Raw genomic sequence first — 13,694 nt, forward strand, 5'->3', positions numbered from 1 at the left:
CAGAGAGAGAGGAGGGGAGACACTACGGTTTCTTAGAAAATGTGTAAAATTCGCATCAACATCAAAAATACACTGAAGGCCTCAAAGAACACAAAGAACGAAAAAATTGGTATGGCCCTAGGTGTGTAGCTAGCTAACCTCTCACACTCTTGCAAGTATCAAAATAGGAAGTGCTTACGCAAAATAACGTGCGTTAGTTTTTTTTTTACTTTAAAAGGTTTCAAGTTTCTGAGATCACATGAAGGCACCATTAGTCGTCCCCCTCCCTCCCTTTGGTATCTTGATGGTGGTGATTGGCTCCACCGAGGGGTCGGAGGCGGGGTCTTGGACGGGCGCCGCCCTCTTCCGGCCCCTCCCAGCCCTGCCTCCCCCCCCATCCCCCCCCCGCTGCGTCCTTGTCTGTGGCCAGGGGGGAGGCGGGGGGGAGGGAGGACTTGGGGGGGCGGCCGCGGCGTTTGGCCACCGGAGCGGCCCCCGTCGTAGGGGGGGGGGTCTGACCTGCCTCCTCCTGACAGGGAGGGAGGGGAGGGAGGGAGGGAGGGGAGGGAGGGGAGTGGAGGGAGAGAAAGTAAAGAGGTATTAGTTAAATCAAACCCAGGAGTGACGACTAGGCACATTCAAGATGGTTCCTCCTCTCCTCCTCTCTCCTCTCCTCTACTCCCCTCTCCTCCTCCTCTCCTCTCCTCTCCTCCTCCTCTCCTCCCCTCTCCTCTCTCCTCCTCTCCTCCTCCTCTCCTTCTCCTCCTCTTCTCCTTCTCCTCCTCCTCTCCTCCTCTCTCCTTCTCCTCCTCCTCTTCCTCCTCCTCCTCTCTCTTCCTCCTCTCTCCTCTCCTCCTCTTCCTTCCTCCTCTTCCTCCTCCTCTCCTCTCTCCTCCCTCCTCCTCCTCTCCTCCCCTCTCTCTCCTCCTCCTCTCCTCTCCTCTCCTCTCTCCTCTCCTCTCTCCTCTCCTCCTCTTCTTCTCCCTCTCCTCCTCCCTCTCCTCCTCCTCTCCTCCTCCCCCCTCCTCCTCTCCTCCTCCTCCTCCTCTCACCTTCTTCCTGTCTTCTTTAATGACAGTTGGGTTCTCCTCGTTCTCTCGCGCCTCCGACGACTCAGTCACTGCATCCCTGTCACCATGGCAACAGGAAGAACACACCAAACATTTCATCACAGGAACACTGTGCCTGTGTGTCCCTGTGTGCCTGTGTGTGTCCCTGTGTGTGTGTGTGTCCCTGTGTGTGTGTGTGTGTCCCTGTGTGTGTGTGTCCCTGTGTGTGTGTGTGTGTGTGTGTGTGTGTGTGTCCCTTTGTGTGTGTGTGTCCCTAATGTCTGTTTGGAGAATAAGCGAGTTCCAGATTCATGGAAAGGAGCATTGATACATCGCATCCCAAAGAAAGGCAATATCCCTGAAGATCCAACAACATGGAGGGACATCTCTCTTCTCCCTACCATCTATAAGGTGTTCATGAAGTGCATACTGGCCCGAGTCCTGCCCTGGTTGGTGGATGCTAATATCTTGTCCACCAAACAGAAGGCTTACATCAGCAGGATGGGTATGGATGAGCATGTGTTCTGCCTTAAGACAGGGATAGATGACTTTAAACATCAGTCATGTAAACTCTTTACAGTCTTTCTTGATTTTAGAGATGCTTTTGGGACATTAGCTCACAATATAATGATTAGATCACTGGAAGAGATACAGCTACCCCAGCTATTCATTGACATTGTGAGAGATGTGTACCGAAGCTCCACCATCCAAGTAATCTGTGGGAAGCAGCTCACTCGCCCAACACCACTTCAGACAGGCATTAAAACTGGCTGTCCATGGAGCGCGGTTAATTTCATAATTGCCATCAACCAGTGGATTAAGTGGCTGTGTCAGTGTGCCCCTGAGGGTGTCATCTCCCCCAACCCAGTGCAGGGCTACGCAGATGATGTTGTCCTGGCCTCCAGGGAAGAGAGCGTCATCAAGAACATGCTCTGCAGGACGGATCGTTTTCTGGAATGGTCTGGCCTGGAGGTCAAAGCCAGCAAATGCGCTGTCCTGTATGACAGTGGTTCCCAACCTTTTTTGTCTTGTGTACCCCTTGAGCTGTTTTGCCATGCCAGAAGTACCCCCTCACTCATGCGTGTTGATTATTTCCCAAAAAAATCAATTAAACTCTAACTTGCAAATATAACATTTATTATACAACAGTTAGTTCCGACCAAGTAATTTGATTGGACAAGAGGCATTCCATGAGTGCCGATATACAGTATAACAGCACTGGGACTTTTAACTATATGTATCTGTCCACCGCACAGATGTTCTATTACAGTTTTTTCCAATTTCTAACACAATAAAATTACATGCATAGCACAATTATTTAAACTGACACACAGAGAGCAAAACCTCTTCTCATGTCTCCAGAAAACACATTTTCTGCTTTACACACATTTTGCTATTCAAAATGGCACTTTTTAAATGCACTGAACACGGTTTTCTGCACACAACAATCTGACATAAAGTCACATGTTTGCCATTTCAAAACATTGCCATTCAAAATTAGACTACATGAGCTAATTGGCCAATACATGTGCCACCTGGCCACCTCAATGGTTAATTGTTACCACTTCAATCAGGAAAAAAAAACAGTGTACACCTACATGCCCACACACTCACTGAAAATATAAAATAAATAAATAAATAATAATGAATTTGATTTGATATCTGTTTCTTTTCCCTTTCTCCTGCTCCTCTTTGGCTTCTGTCTGAGGTGCAGTGATGGCATCCTTTTCTCATCCCAGAGTCTTGACTGATGGGGAGAGGAAACAGACAAGATGAGACAGGATAAAACGTATCACACACACACACACACACACACACACACACACACACACACACACACACACACACACACACACACACACACACACACACACACACATATATATAGAGAGAGAACACATTCAAGACATTATGATTATCACAAATTCCCTCTCAGGGACAAGAGCTAATTGAACCAGAATATCATCACAATTGTCAGTTGCACTTGCAATACAGCCACCCACACCCCCAACCATCCACCCACACACACACACACACACACACACACACACACACACACACACACACACACACACACACACACACACACACACACACACACACACACACACACACACTTAAACTTCTTATCTAACTCTACTGATTATTAATGAAAATCATTTGAACCACTCCCCTTTAATACATAGATATTTACACCATTGTGAAAAATATTCTGACTCACCCAGTAGCAGTTGCAATTCTTTTTTTCATCAGTTGAGCTTTAATGAGACACTTGAGGTTGCTTCTCTTTTATATGCTTTGACAGTTCTGGAGGCAGTGTGGCAACAGCAATCACCAGGCTGCTCTCCACACTCAGTCTGTTCCTTGGCTTGGTTTTGATGTGGGTCAAAGCTGTCACTTCACACATACATGTAGATCCAAAAGGCAAAAGTTCATTCAATGCACACTTTCCCAGCACTGGATATTCCTTTTCAACATCACACCAACACTCTGTCAATGACTTGTCAGCATGTGCCATCTTCAACCCACGATCAGAGGACATGTCCGTCAGATTTTCCTGCAGGCTTGCAGGAAGGCTGCTGCTGCTCCTGTCATTCACTCTGAATGGGTTCCTCACCCAGTCCAGTTTTTCTGACTTTGTTTCAATGTCATGAAAGTACTGGTTGAAGTCAGTGTCAAGTTTGGACAGATGTGCTTTAACTATTTTCACCACAGGACCTCTGTCAGCATCAGTGGTGGTGAGATGGCCATCAAGCAGTGGGAAACAGCTCACATCTCCATCCTTACATTTCCTCTCCCATAATTTAACCTTCTTTATAAATCCATTCACTTTGTCATACATGTTAAGGATGTGTGAGTACTTGCCCTGAAGTGAAAGGTTGAGCTCATTCAGCTTAGTGAAGACATCAGCAAGATATGCCAGCTGCGCAACCGACACTGCATCCTCAAACAGGATTGCAAGAGGAAGGTCGTTTTCTGTCAGGAAAGCAAACACCTCGATGCGCAATTCATAGAGCCGCAGCAGCGTTTTGCCACGAGACAGCCAGCGAACGTCTGTGTGAAGCTGCTCATGCTCTGACCCGCTGCCATGACAAAGAGTTTGAAATAGTCTGTGGTTCATTGGCCGGGACTGAATGAAGTTAATCACCTTAACTGCGTCGTCCATAACTGCACTTAACTCGGGGCTCATCCTTTTGCTGGCGAGTGCCTCCCGGTGAATAATACAGTGTATCCACTTAATTTGGGGGTTCACCCTCATCACACGCCCAAGCAGCCCAATGGCTTCATTGAATTATTAGCCAGGACTTCGCCGCAGAAAAAGCACTGTGGCTGTCGTGGATCAGCCGATGTACATGTAAATCCCCACAAAACATATGTTTCCAGATAATAGCGGGGTCCTTTTTAAAAAATTATTATCTGACCGTCTGATCTGCCTCTGATCTGACCGTTACTGTAGCTGGTCGTTTTAACCATCTGTCCATCTTTGCGGTATACTGACAGGCCTAGCTGACTTGCGCGCGAAAATTATCGTGAACGTGATTTAAATGTGACGTGACTACCACTTGTGTTACAGTCCTCACCTGTCGGGGAGGAACTTAAGTTGCAGCGTACCATTTTAACAACAGGTTTATGAAACGACTATATTTAATTATTTTTTTGGAAAGGGAAATAAAGTATAATTCCAAATCTTTCCACGTACCCCCTGCAATACCTTCACGTACCCCTAGGGGTCCGCGTACCCCCGGTTGGGAACCACTGCTGTATGAGAGGCGGAGTGGGGGGAACAGGTGGTACCACTCAAAAACAGACACACCCCCTGTGTTCTCTTTAGCAACACAGCCCATTCGTGTAAATTCTCTTCATGAGACATACCCATATCTTGGACATAAAATTAACATCGCAGGAGAGTGGAAGGAGCAAGTCAATAACATCCTGACTGAGTTCACTTCCAGGCTGGACTTGATAGACAGTTGTCCTCTGCCACTAACTATGAAGTTAGAAGCCATCAGGCAGGTGGCCCTGTCCAAAGTTCAGCACCTCTTCTCCAATGTCCACATCCCCCAGAAAGTGCTGTGTGAAATGAACAACAAGACTGTGAGCGTAGTGCGCAGGTGGCTTGGACTCAATTCACACAGCACCCGTGACATCATCTTTCATCCCCAGTGGGAGGGAGGGCTAGGGGTCCCCAATGTAGAATGGATCTACACCAGCATGAGAATTTCCCATCTTCTCAGGATGCTTAACAACGACGACAAGGACGTCAGGGAGCTGGCCCGCTCCTCCATGTTCCTGGACCTGAGGAGAAGGAAGGTCCCAGTTGCCAGGGGGGCGGAGCCCCACTTCCTTGGGTTCAAGAGGAAACCCAGCGGAAAATTGGACACTCATTCCGCTGGTTTTGGAGTTTGGTCTGATTGGCCAGACCTGAATGACCTCTGTGTCCGAGCCGGGGTGTCCCTGGAGTGGGTGCGGTCTGACTCTGAGACAGTTCGGGTCTCAGAGAACTGTAAATCTGACCCTCTCACACAGGTCAGGGCAACAGCCTCCTTTGCTGGACAGAGCCACCAGCTAACATCTAGAGGGGCCAGACGGACTCTCATGGACCTTCATCAACATCAACAACAACAACACTGGACTGGTCTGAAACTCCAGGGAAAACTGGCATGTCTTCCCACAGCTGATCACTCTGTTTCTCATTCTTTTCTAAAAAACACTGCACTCGATGAGGACATTGTCATATTCACAACCAAGGCCAGATTACAAGTCCTTCCTACCAGACTCAACCTCTCTATTTGGTTTCCTTCCACTCAGGTTCCTCATTGCTTGCACCACACCACAGAACAGGTTACAGAAACACTATCACACATCTTGAATGGCTGTTATGTTTACAAAGGAATGTATATAGCACGCCATGACAGAATTGTGAGCCTTATAGTAAAGGACATATCACTCCACTTCCCAGTTACAGTGAAAATGTATACACATGCTTGTGTCAATGCATCTATGTTCAATTTCTGTAATGACCAATGTCACTTTTCACAGTTGTCTGCTAACACACCAGATGTTGTTGTTGTTAATGAAGAGTCTAGAGAGGTGTCTGTATTAGAGGTAGCATGCACCTTTGATATAAGCCTAGAGGAAGCCTTCATGACTAAGGTCATGAAATACCAGCAGCTTGTAGATACCATCTCAGAGCTAGGCTATAGGTGTACGCTATTAGTCTTTATATTTGGCAGTCTTGGACATGTGCACAGATTGGTTGTCAGAGGACTACGTCTACTGGGAATGTCCAAGGGAGAAGCAAAAAGGCTCAGCAAGTATTGCTCTTTCTCTGCGATTATTGGCAGCCGCCATATATGGCGGAGACGGTGTTACTTGTACCCGTGAGTCTTGTCCTGTTGTATGTGAAAGACATTGTCCATGTCTGTTTGTGAATGCATCCCATCTGTGCCTTCAGTATTTGTGTCCCTGTATACTTGTTTCTATGTGGACATAAATAAATGATTAAAATGTGTCTGTGTGTTTACACACACACACACACACACACACACACACACAGGGACACAGTGTGTCCCTGTGTGTGTGTGTGTGTGTGTGTGTGTGTCTGTGTGTGTGTGTCTGTATGTGTGTCCCTGTGAGTCCCTGTGTGTGTTCCTGTGTGTGTCTGTGTGTGTGTGTCCCTGTGTGTGTTTGTCTGTGTGTCCCTGTGTCCCTGTGTGTGTGTGTGTGTGTGTGTGTGTGTGTACCTGGGCGGGGCGGGGGGATCAGAGGGGGTCTTGGTGTGTGTGTGTGTGTGTGTACCTGGGCGGGGCGGGGGGGTCAGAGGGGGTCTTGGTGTAGAGTCTCCTGCCGGGGACCGTGGTCACGCTCAGAGCCTTGTTGGCCGCGCCCAGGACCGGCGTCTGCTTAGGCTGGGGGGGGGGGAGAAGGAGGAGGGGGAGGGGAGGAGGAGGGGGAGGGGAGGAGAGGGTTACAACAGCTGCACTCCATCAAGACACGCAAGAGCTCATGCCCCAAGTGAAGAACATTAGGTTGTGTTTGAGGTGTTTGAGGCCCTTGAAGTTATTCCACCAGAAATTATTTTAAGATCCACAGAGCTCTACTGGGATACACTACTGGGATACACTACTGGGATACACTACTGGGATACACTACTGGGATACACTACTGGGATACACTACTGGGATACACTACTGGGATACACTACTGGGATACACTACTGGGATACACTACTGATTTTTGGTTTGGATTTATGAAACACAGGATAAGATGTAAATTATTTTGTGCAGGCACGTACGTGAGAGTGTGTGTGTGTGCGTGTGTGTCGTCTTGGTGGTGAGTGGTTCATGCGGGGGGGGGGGGCTGGGGTTAGGTTTAATTTCGGACGCATCATCAGTAGTGTTCCTCCAGGTCATGGGGTGTTTCGGCCATCACACTATACACCCTCGCCAGAGGTGGCCAGCTCAGGGGGATCAGCCCCGAACTTGCGTCAATCCTAATTCGTCATGAGAATGGCTGACGTCTCATGAGACTATGCAAGGCAGGGGCGTCCTTTTCCCTGAGTCAGGCCTAAGCTGACCGCATACCTTCTGGTTGGCTACTTCGGGGCCCAGCAGGGATCTTTCCTTCTCATAAAAAGCCACTGGCTGCTTCTTTCGGCTGCTTCCGATGCAGCTTTGATGGCTTAACGCAGGCTTTGGCCTCTGATTCCCAGGTCTGTAAACAATCTGGTGGTAGATCTTGCCACAAACCCTCTGCACCCCACCTCCACTGGGCGGACTTCAGTGTTCCAGCCGCGGTGTTGTGCTTCGGCGGCGAGCTCAGCATAGCGTAGATGTTTCCGCTCGTAAGCTTCATCCACTGCGTCCTCCCAGGGTACGGTTAGTTCAATGATGTACACCTTTTTTAGAGAAGGGGACCAGAGAACCAAGTCAGGTCTCAGGGTGGTTATGGCGATCTCTTTAGGAAACACAAGCTGTCGTCCAATATCAGTCAGCATCTTCCAGTCGCGGGCCAACCGTAGCTGGCCTCGCTCAGATGGTGTCGAGCTGCTCCTGGTAACCTTTGCCCCCTCACGGACAAAGGTAATTGCCTGTTGGTGGTTGGATGCTGATGGCGGTAGGGAGTTGGTGGCAGCTCGTTTGTCCTCCAGGGTGGATGCAAAGATCTTCAGGACTTGGTTGTGATGCCACGTGTAGCGTCCTTGGGCGAGACTAGTTTTGCATCCTGAAAGAATGTGCCTGAGGGTGGCTGGCGTGGAACAAAGGGCACACCCCGGGTCTTCACCATACCACTGGCCAAGGTTAACTGGTGTTGGAAGGACGTCGTATGTAGCTCTGATAATAAAGCTCAACTGCCTCGCTTCCATGGCCCACATGTCCTTCCAGCTAATCTTCCTCCTCTCCACACTGTCCCATCGCGTCCACTGTCCCTGCTTGGCAAGAGAGACTGCCTTGGCCCATCTTCCAGCCTCCTCCTGATGGCGTACTTCCTCCACCACCATCTTCCTCCGTTCTGGTGCTGTGGCCTTACTCCAAGCAGGGCGAGCAGCTGTTAGCCCGAAGCCTCCTCTTCCCTGCTGAACATACCCCACAATGTCAGCATGTTTGAGGGCTGCTGTTGCTTCCTCCACCGCTTTGGCTGGTGTCCATTTGCGCCCGGTTGCCAAGGTTGGTGCGTTGTTGCTCACCACTAAATCTCTGGATTCATTCAGTGTCATCTGGAGTCTTGTTTTTGCACACTTGAACTCCTCTGTGAGACTGGTGAGGGGCAGCTTGAGGATGCTATCTCCGTAGAGACCTATGGTGGTAAGGCATCGTGGAATTCCGAGCCATTTCTTGATGTAGCCTGTGACTCCTCTTTCCAACTTCTCTACGGTTGAGATTGGGACCTCATACACTGCGAGGGGCCACAGCATCCGTGGTAGGAGTCCAAACTGCAGGCACCAAGCCTTTAGCTTTCCAGGTAGCTGTGTTTTGTCGATGGACTGCAGGCCACTGCTGATATCTTTGCGCAGTTGTAGCACCTGGTCTTTGTCCTTCAGGCTTGCATCATACCACCTGCCAAGGCTTTTTACAGGTTGCTCAGACACTGTCCTAACCTAACCTGGACCCCTCCAACCCCAGTAATTACAGACCTATTTCCAAGCTCCCAGTCGTGTCCAAGCTCCTGGAAAAGGCTGTCCTCAGCCAGCTGTGGCCCTACCTCCAACAGAACAACATCCTGGAGAAGTTTCAGTCTGGCTTCAGACCTGGCCATAGCACTGAGTCGGCACTTTTAAAGGTTTATTATTAATAATAATAATATTTAATAATAATAATAATAATAAGCAATGCTAAATTTTCCTTAACTGCCTGTCACCTTTCAGCAACAGAGCTGTCTCCACTGCCCCTGCCTGCTGCCCCTGCCTCTGACTCACTCTCACTCTCAACCACCTATATCAGGAGAAATGGGGATGCATTGAGCACTTGTTCATATTGTTTTTCTCTAATAGAACATTTGACATAAATAAAAAAATAAATGGAACAGGTGTTTTCTTCTTATTTTTAAACCCTAGCTCAAGCAATCAGATGCAAAATTGATTCTTTGGGTGGGTGCAATGGCCAAATTAAATAGTGCAAATGCTCAGGGCAATGAACACGGCAGGAGATGCAATAATGACAGGACAGGTAAGCACTGTGAGGTGTTTGTCGCCATTCTGTGCTTTTGATGACATTTCGCCTGTGTCTGTTCTGCATTTAAACATGTCTAACCGCACTAGTAATGCCTAACAAAACTGCTAGTGCCATATAGCTGATCTAGCTCGTATTTGGTTGCTAGTAGGCTATGCTAATTCTATTGCTAATACAGAGAATGTCTCATAAGGTGCTAACATTCTTATCAGAAAAGCTGGCTGTGTTTGATCTTGAGAGAACGCAATGTTGCTGTTTGGCCACTCACGGGAAAACTTGGATGACTTTGACTTACTTTTCTCTTCTTAGAAAAAAAAATTCCTTATATCCATCTTGGTGGATGATCTAAATATCGTCTTGCCTCAGTCTGAATGTTTTGAATCTGCGTGCGTGTCTGATGCTGCTGCTGCCGTGTTAAAAACAGAAGTAAAACGCAGAGTGGATTTCTGGATATGGGCAATCCCCTACTCATAAAGTGGAACGGATTTGATTGTGAAGCAATGAAAATAATGCTGACCAGTCATGCAACATATTTTTGATGGCAAATGTGGGGGGGTCCAAACGACCTTGTTTCAAAGGTGGGGGGGACACGTCCCCCCCCAAATATATGGTGGTGACGCCCATGTATATATATATATATATATATATATATATATTTGATGACGCCCTTAGTCTGTGTACTACGGTAGCAGTCGCACTGTTATTCTGTTCTTGTATGAAGGTACGTCCTAATGCTGAAGAGAATACCGAGTCTGCTTTACTTATTGTTCATACGCGATTCATGTGCACCCAAGCTCAACACATATATAGGGTACCATATATCTGCCATATATCATACTTCCGTTATATATCGAAAAATATGATGATAAATACATATAAAACGGAGGTATGATATATATGGCAGTCTCACGCGCCTGTCACGTCTCCAGTACATTAGAACTTTGCATCCTTTGATACATATGGCGGGATGTAAGGATCTTGTAACTTGTATCAAAGGATGCGAAGTTCTAATGTACTGGAGACGTGACAGGCGCGTGAGACTGCCATATATGTGCCGTTTTATATGTATTTATCATCATATTTATATCATCAAGGATCTTGACGGGATGTAAGGATCTTGTAACTTCGCAAACAATGGCAGAATTGAAATAGTTTACTCTATGTTCAACTGCCGCGGCGTTGCCTTTAATATACAAATATTGTATGACCCTCAGCCTGCTCACACGGCGCGGCTCCACGGTTCTTTGGTGGAAAGGCATTTTTAACAAACTCCCAGCGAAATCAAAACACGAAAATCTTCTGTCACTACCTTTTCCAGTTGAACATAGAGTAAACTATTAAAATGTTGCCATTGTTTGCGAAGTTACAAGATCCTTGTATCAAAGGATGCAAAGTTCTAATGTAGCTACTGGAGACGTGACAGGCGCCTGAGACTGCCATATATATCTGCCATATATCATACCTCAGTTTTATATGTATTAATCATCATATTTTTCGGGCATTTAGCTCGAACTATGTGTGAAAGGGGCTAACAGCTTGCAAAATAGGCTGACAACGCTAATGTTGGTAGTTATCTGTACTGTATCTGTACTGCACTTAGTAATGTTAGTACCAAATGTTAGTACCAAAGTTAGCCATCTATCGTTAGCTAGCAATTTGTATTTTGTTAACGTTACATTCTTATCTCAGTATTTGCGACTTCAGTCCTTGTCTTCTCTCAGCATACAAAAACCTCGGCTGACGTTCTGTCACCAATTTCTTCACCAAGGAGTTTCACACGCACATTACAGTTTCAGCCCTTCACGCCTGCGCACCTGTTCGCTACGTTGCTGCGCTTTTCTGTAAAATCTTATCGTTCGAACGTTCAACGTGCGTTCCAGACTAATGGGCCGCTCCGCATTCAAATAAATAAAAAAAACTCATCGGATCTATATGATTCAGGGAAGTCACCTATTTTGGATTCAAAACTGCTAATTTCAACGAAAGGTAAGCGATTATCATGCCTGAACACAGACAGTCAGGACCTCATCACACAAACTGATTGCACGTAAACAAAAAAGAAATGGAAAATGTTCACAGAAAACTGTATTGAAGTTTCAAGGGAATTGACATCACAAAATGTGTGTGTGTGTGTGTGTGTGTGTGTGTGTGTGTGTGTGTGTGTGTGTGTGTGTGTGTGTGTTGTGACTACTAACAACAAACAAGCAAGATTTGTGCACTCACGGGCAGGGCAGCCTCTTTGTCATGAGACTTGCGCTTGACCCCACGTGGGGTAGAGGGAGGTGGCATGATGGTCTCATCCAGATGAGTCCTGCTGCTCTCCATGACTGAGGCCTGCAGGAGGCTGGGCTCCTCCATGATGGTCTGGTCTGGGGGGGGATTTAACCAGACCATTAGATTCACAAAGATCAAATAATCATGGTCTACACACGGTAATACATCGATTGCTCTGATCATTTCTAGAACGATCTGGATATTTGTATAGTGTTCAGCTGCACTGTTATAGCTATGCGGGCGGTAGCTTACCGATGACATCTCTGTGCTGGGAGAGAACTTCCTCCCTGGGAACCTCTGGGTTCTCCAGGTCCTTGAGGAACTCGTCCAGGCTGTCGGCCTCGCCGCCCTTCCTCCTCTTCCTCATCTCATCTGGCACCAGCGGGGTCAGGCAGCGGGTGAACATCTGTCAAAACAGGACATGTCAATACGGCACAGCAAATCTCTTAACATATCTAATGTGATAGTTAGGATACTTACTAGGGATGTCCCGATCCGATACTGATATCGGATATCGCCGCGATATTGGTCCTGAATGCTGGATCGCGGATCGCACCAGAAAAAAAAAGGCTCCGATCCGCGTGCCCGATCTGGCGTGTCACTCAAGTGACGACAACAGTAGTAGCATGACCAGGGCTCGATAGTGCGACTGTTTTGGTCGCATTTGCGAGTGAATATATTTCTGTGCGACTTGGAAATACATTCAATCGCACCAGTGCGACTACTGCTGAACTACTGTCATGCGCAGTCAAACTTCTGTGTATAAGCGATGAGGGAATGAAAACTGAACAGAAACAGAGTCCTATATGCGCATAATGGGTATATTGGATACAGCTTCCGGTTTCATTACAAAGAGGTTAACCCTATATGTGCCTGACGTCTAACAACATTCAAATGACTCTAACTTCATATTTTTTCGGATTTCAATGTATGACACATCATTTGAAAGCTTATGATCCGTAGTTCCAATCCACAACACGTCGCATTTGTTGCTTTAATAAAGGCTGGCAGTCTTTAATTTAACTGTTGTTGGTGTGGACTATACAGTATACTGGGGAGGTATTTGTTATTATTCAGGGGTCAAAAAATGTATACAAATATCGGATCGGTATCGGTATCGGTATCGATATCGGTAGTGAAAAAGTGGGATCGGGACATCCCTAATACTTACTATTTCCATTTGAACAAGGCATTGAGGTAACAACTAACGGTTGTTGTAAATACTAAGGTATTTTTTTGTGTGCGTTACCTTCAGCAGCCTGCCGTTCCAGAGCGGCTGGGCAGGGAGAGAGAACAGCTTCTTCACAACCCCGGTCTCCTTCCACATCATCAGCTTCTTGGTGGGCGGGGCCAGGTCCAGGGTGGTGACGATATCAGAGTAGTCACTCAGCTGGGCGCGGATGGTCTTACTGTCCAGCTCCTTCAGTGTGTCCACAAACAGCTTCCCTTTCCTCTTGGCCTTGGTTTTTTTCACTAATGATGTGAAAGAAAACATTTTGTCACTTGTAGAAAATTAAAAGTGCCTCCTGTTATTCAGGTTTGACTTTACAGGCAAATTATGCTCTCTCAAACTAAGTAGTTGGTGTTATTTGAATGCTGACTGACTGACACAGGTCTGCTTACCAGTGATGTCAATGGGCTCCAGGGCGAAGGCCTCTTCCTCATTGTGGACCAGAGTGGTCTGTTCAGTCACGTCTATAGTGGGGGGCAATTTCTCTGCAGG

At 47.1% G+C, this 13,694-nt stretch overlaps 1 long non-coding RNA gene across 1 annotated transcript; it reads right to left on the reverse strand.

The window, feature by feature from the left end:
* Window positions 1-299: 299 nt before the first annotated feature.
* Window positions 300-6,932, reverse strand: LOC308175548. Its single transcript, XR_013937960.1, has 3 exons — window positions 6,828-6,932; window positions 1,032-1,107; window positions 300-508 (listed from the first exon to the last, which is right to left on the reverse strand). It is a non-coding gene; the product is annotated as an uncharacterized lncRNA (long non-coding RNA).
* Between the last annotated feature and the right edge of the window lie 6,762 nt (window positions 6,933-13,694).

This window comes from Nansenia antarctica (genome assembly GCF_963989245.1).
Source record: "Nansenia antarctica genome assembly, contig: SCAFFOLD_192, whole genome shotgun sequence".
Classification (NCBI taxonomy): Eukaryota; Metazoa; Chordata; class Actinopteri; order Argentiniformes; family Microstomatidae; genus Nansenia; species Nansenia antarctica.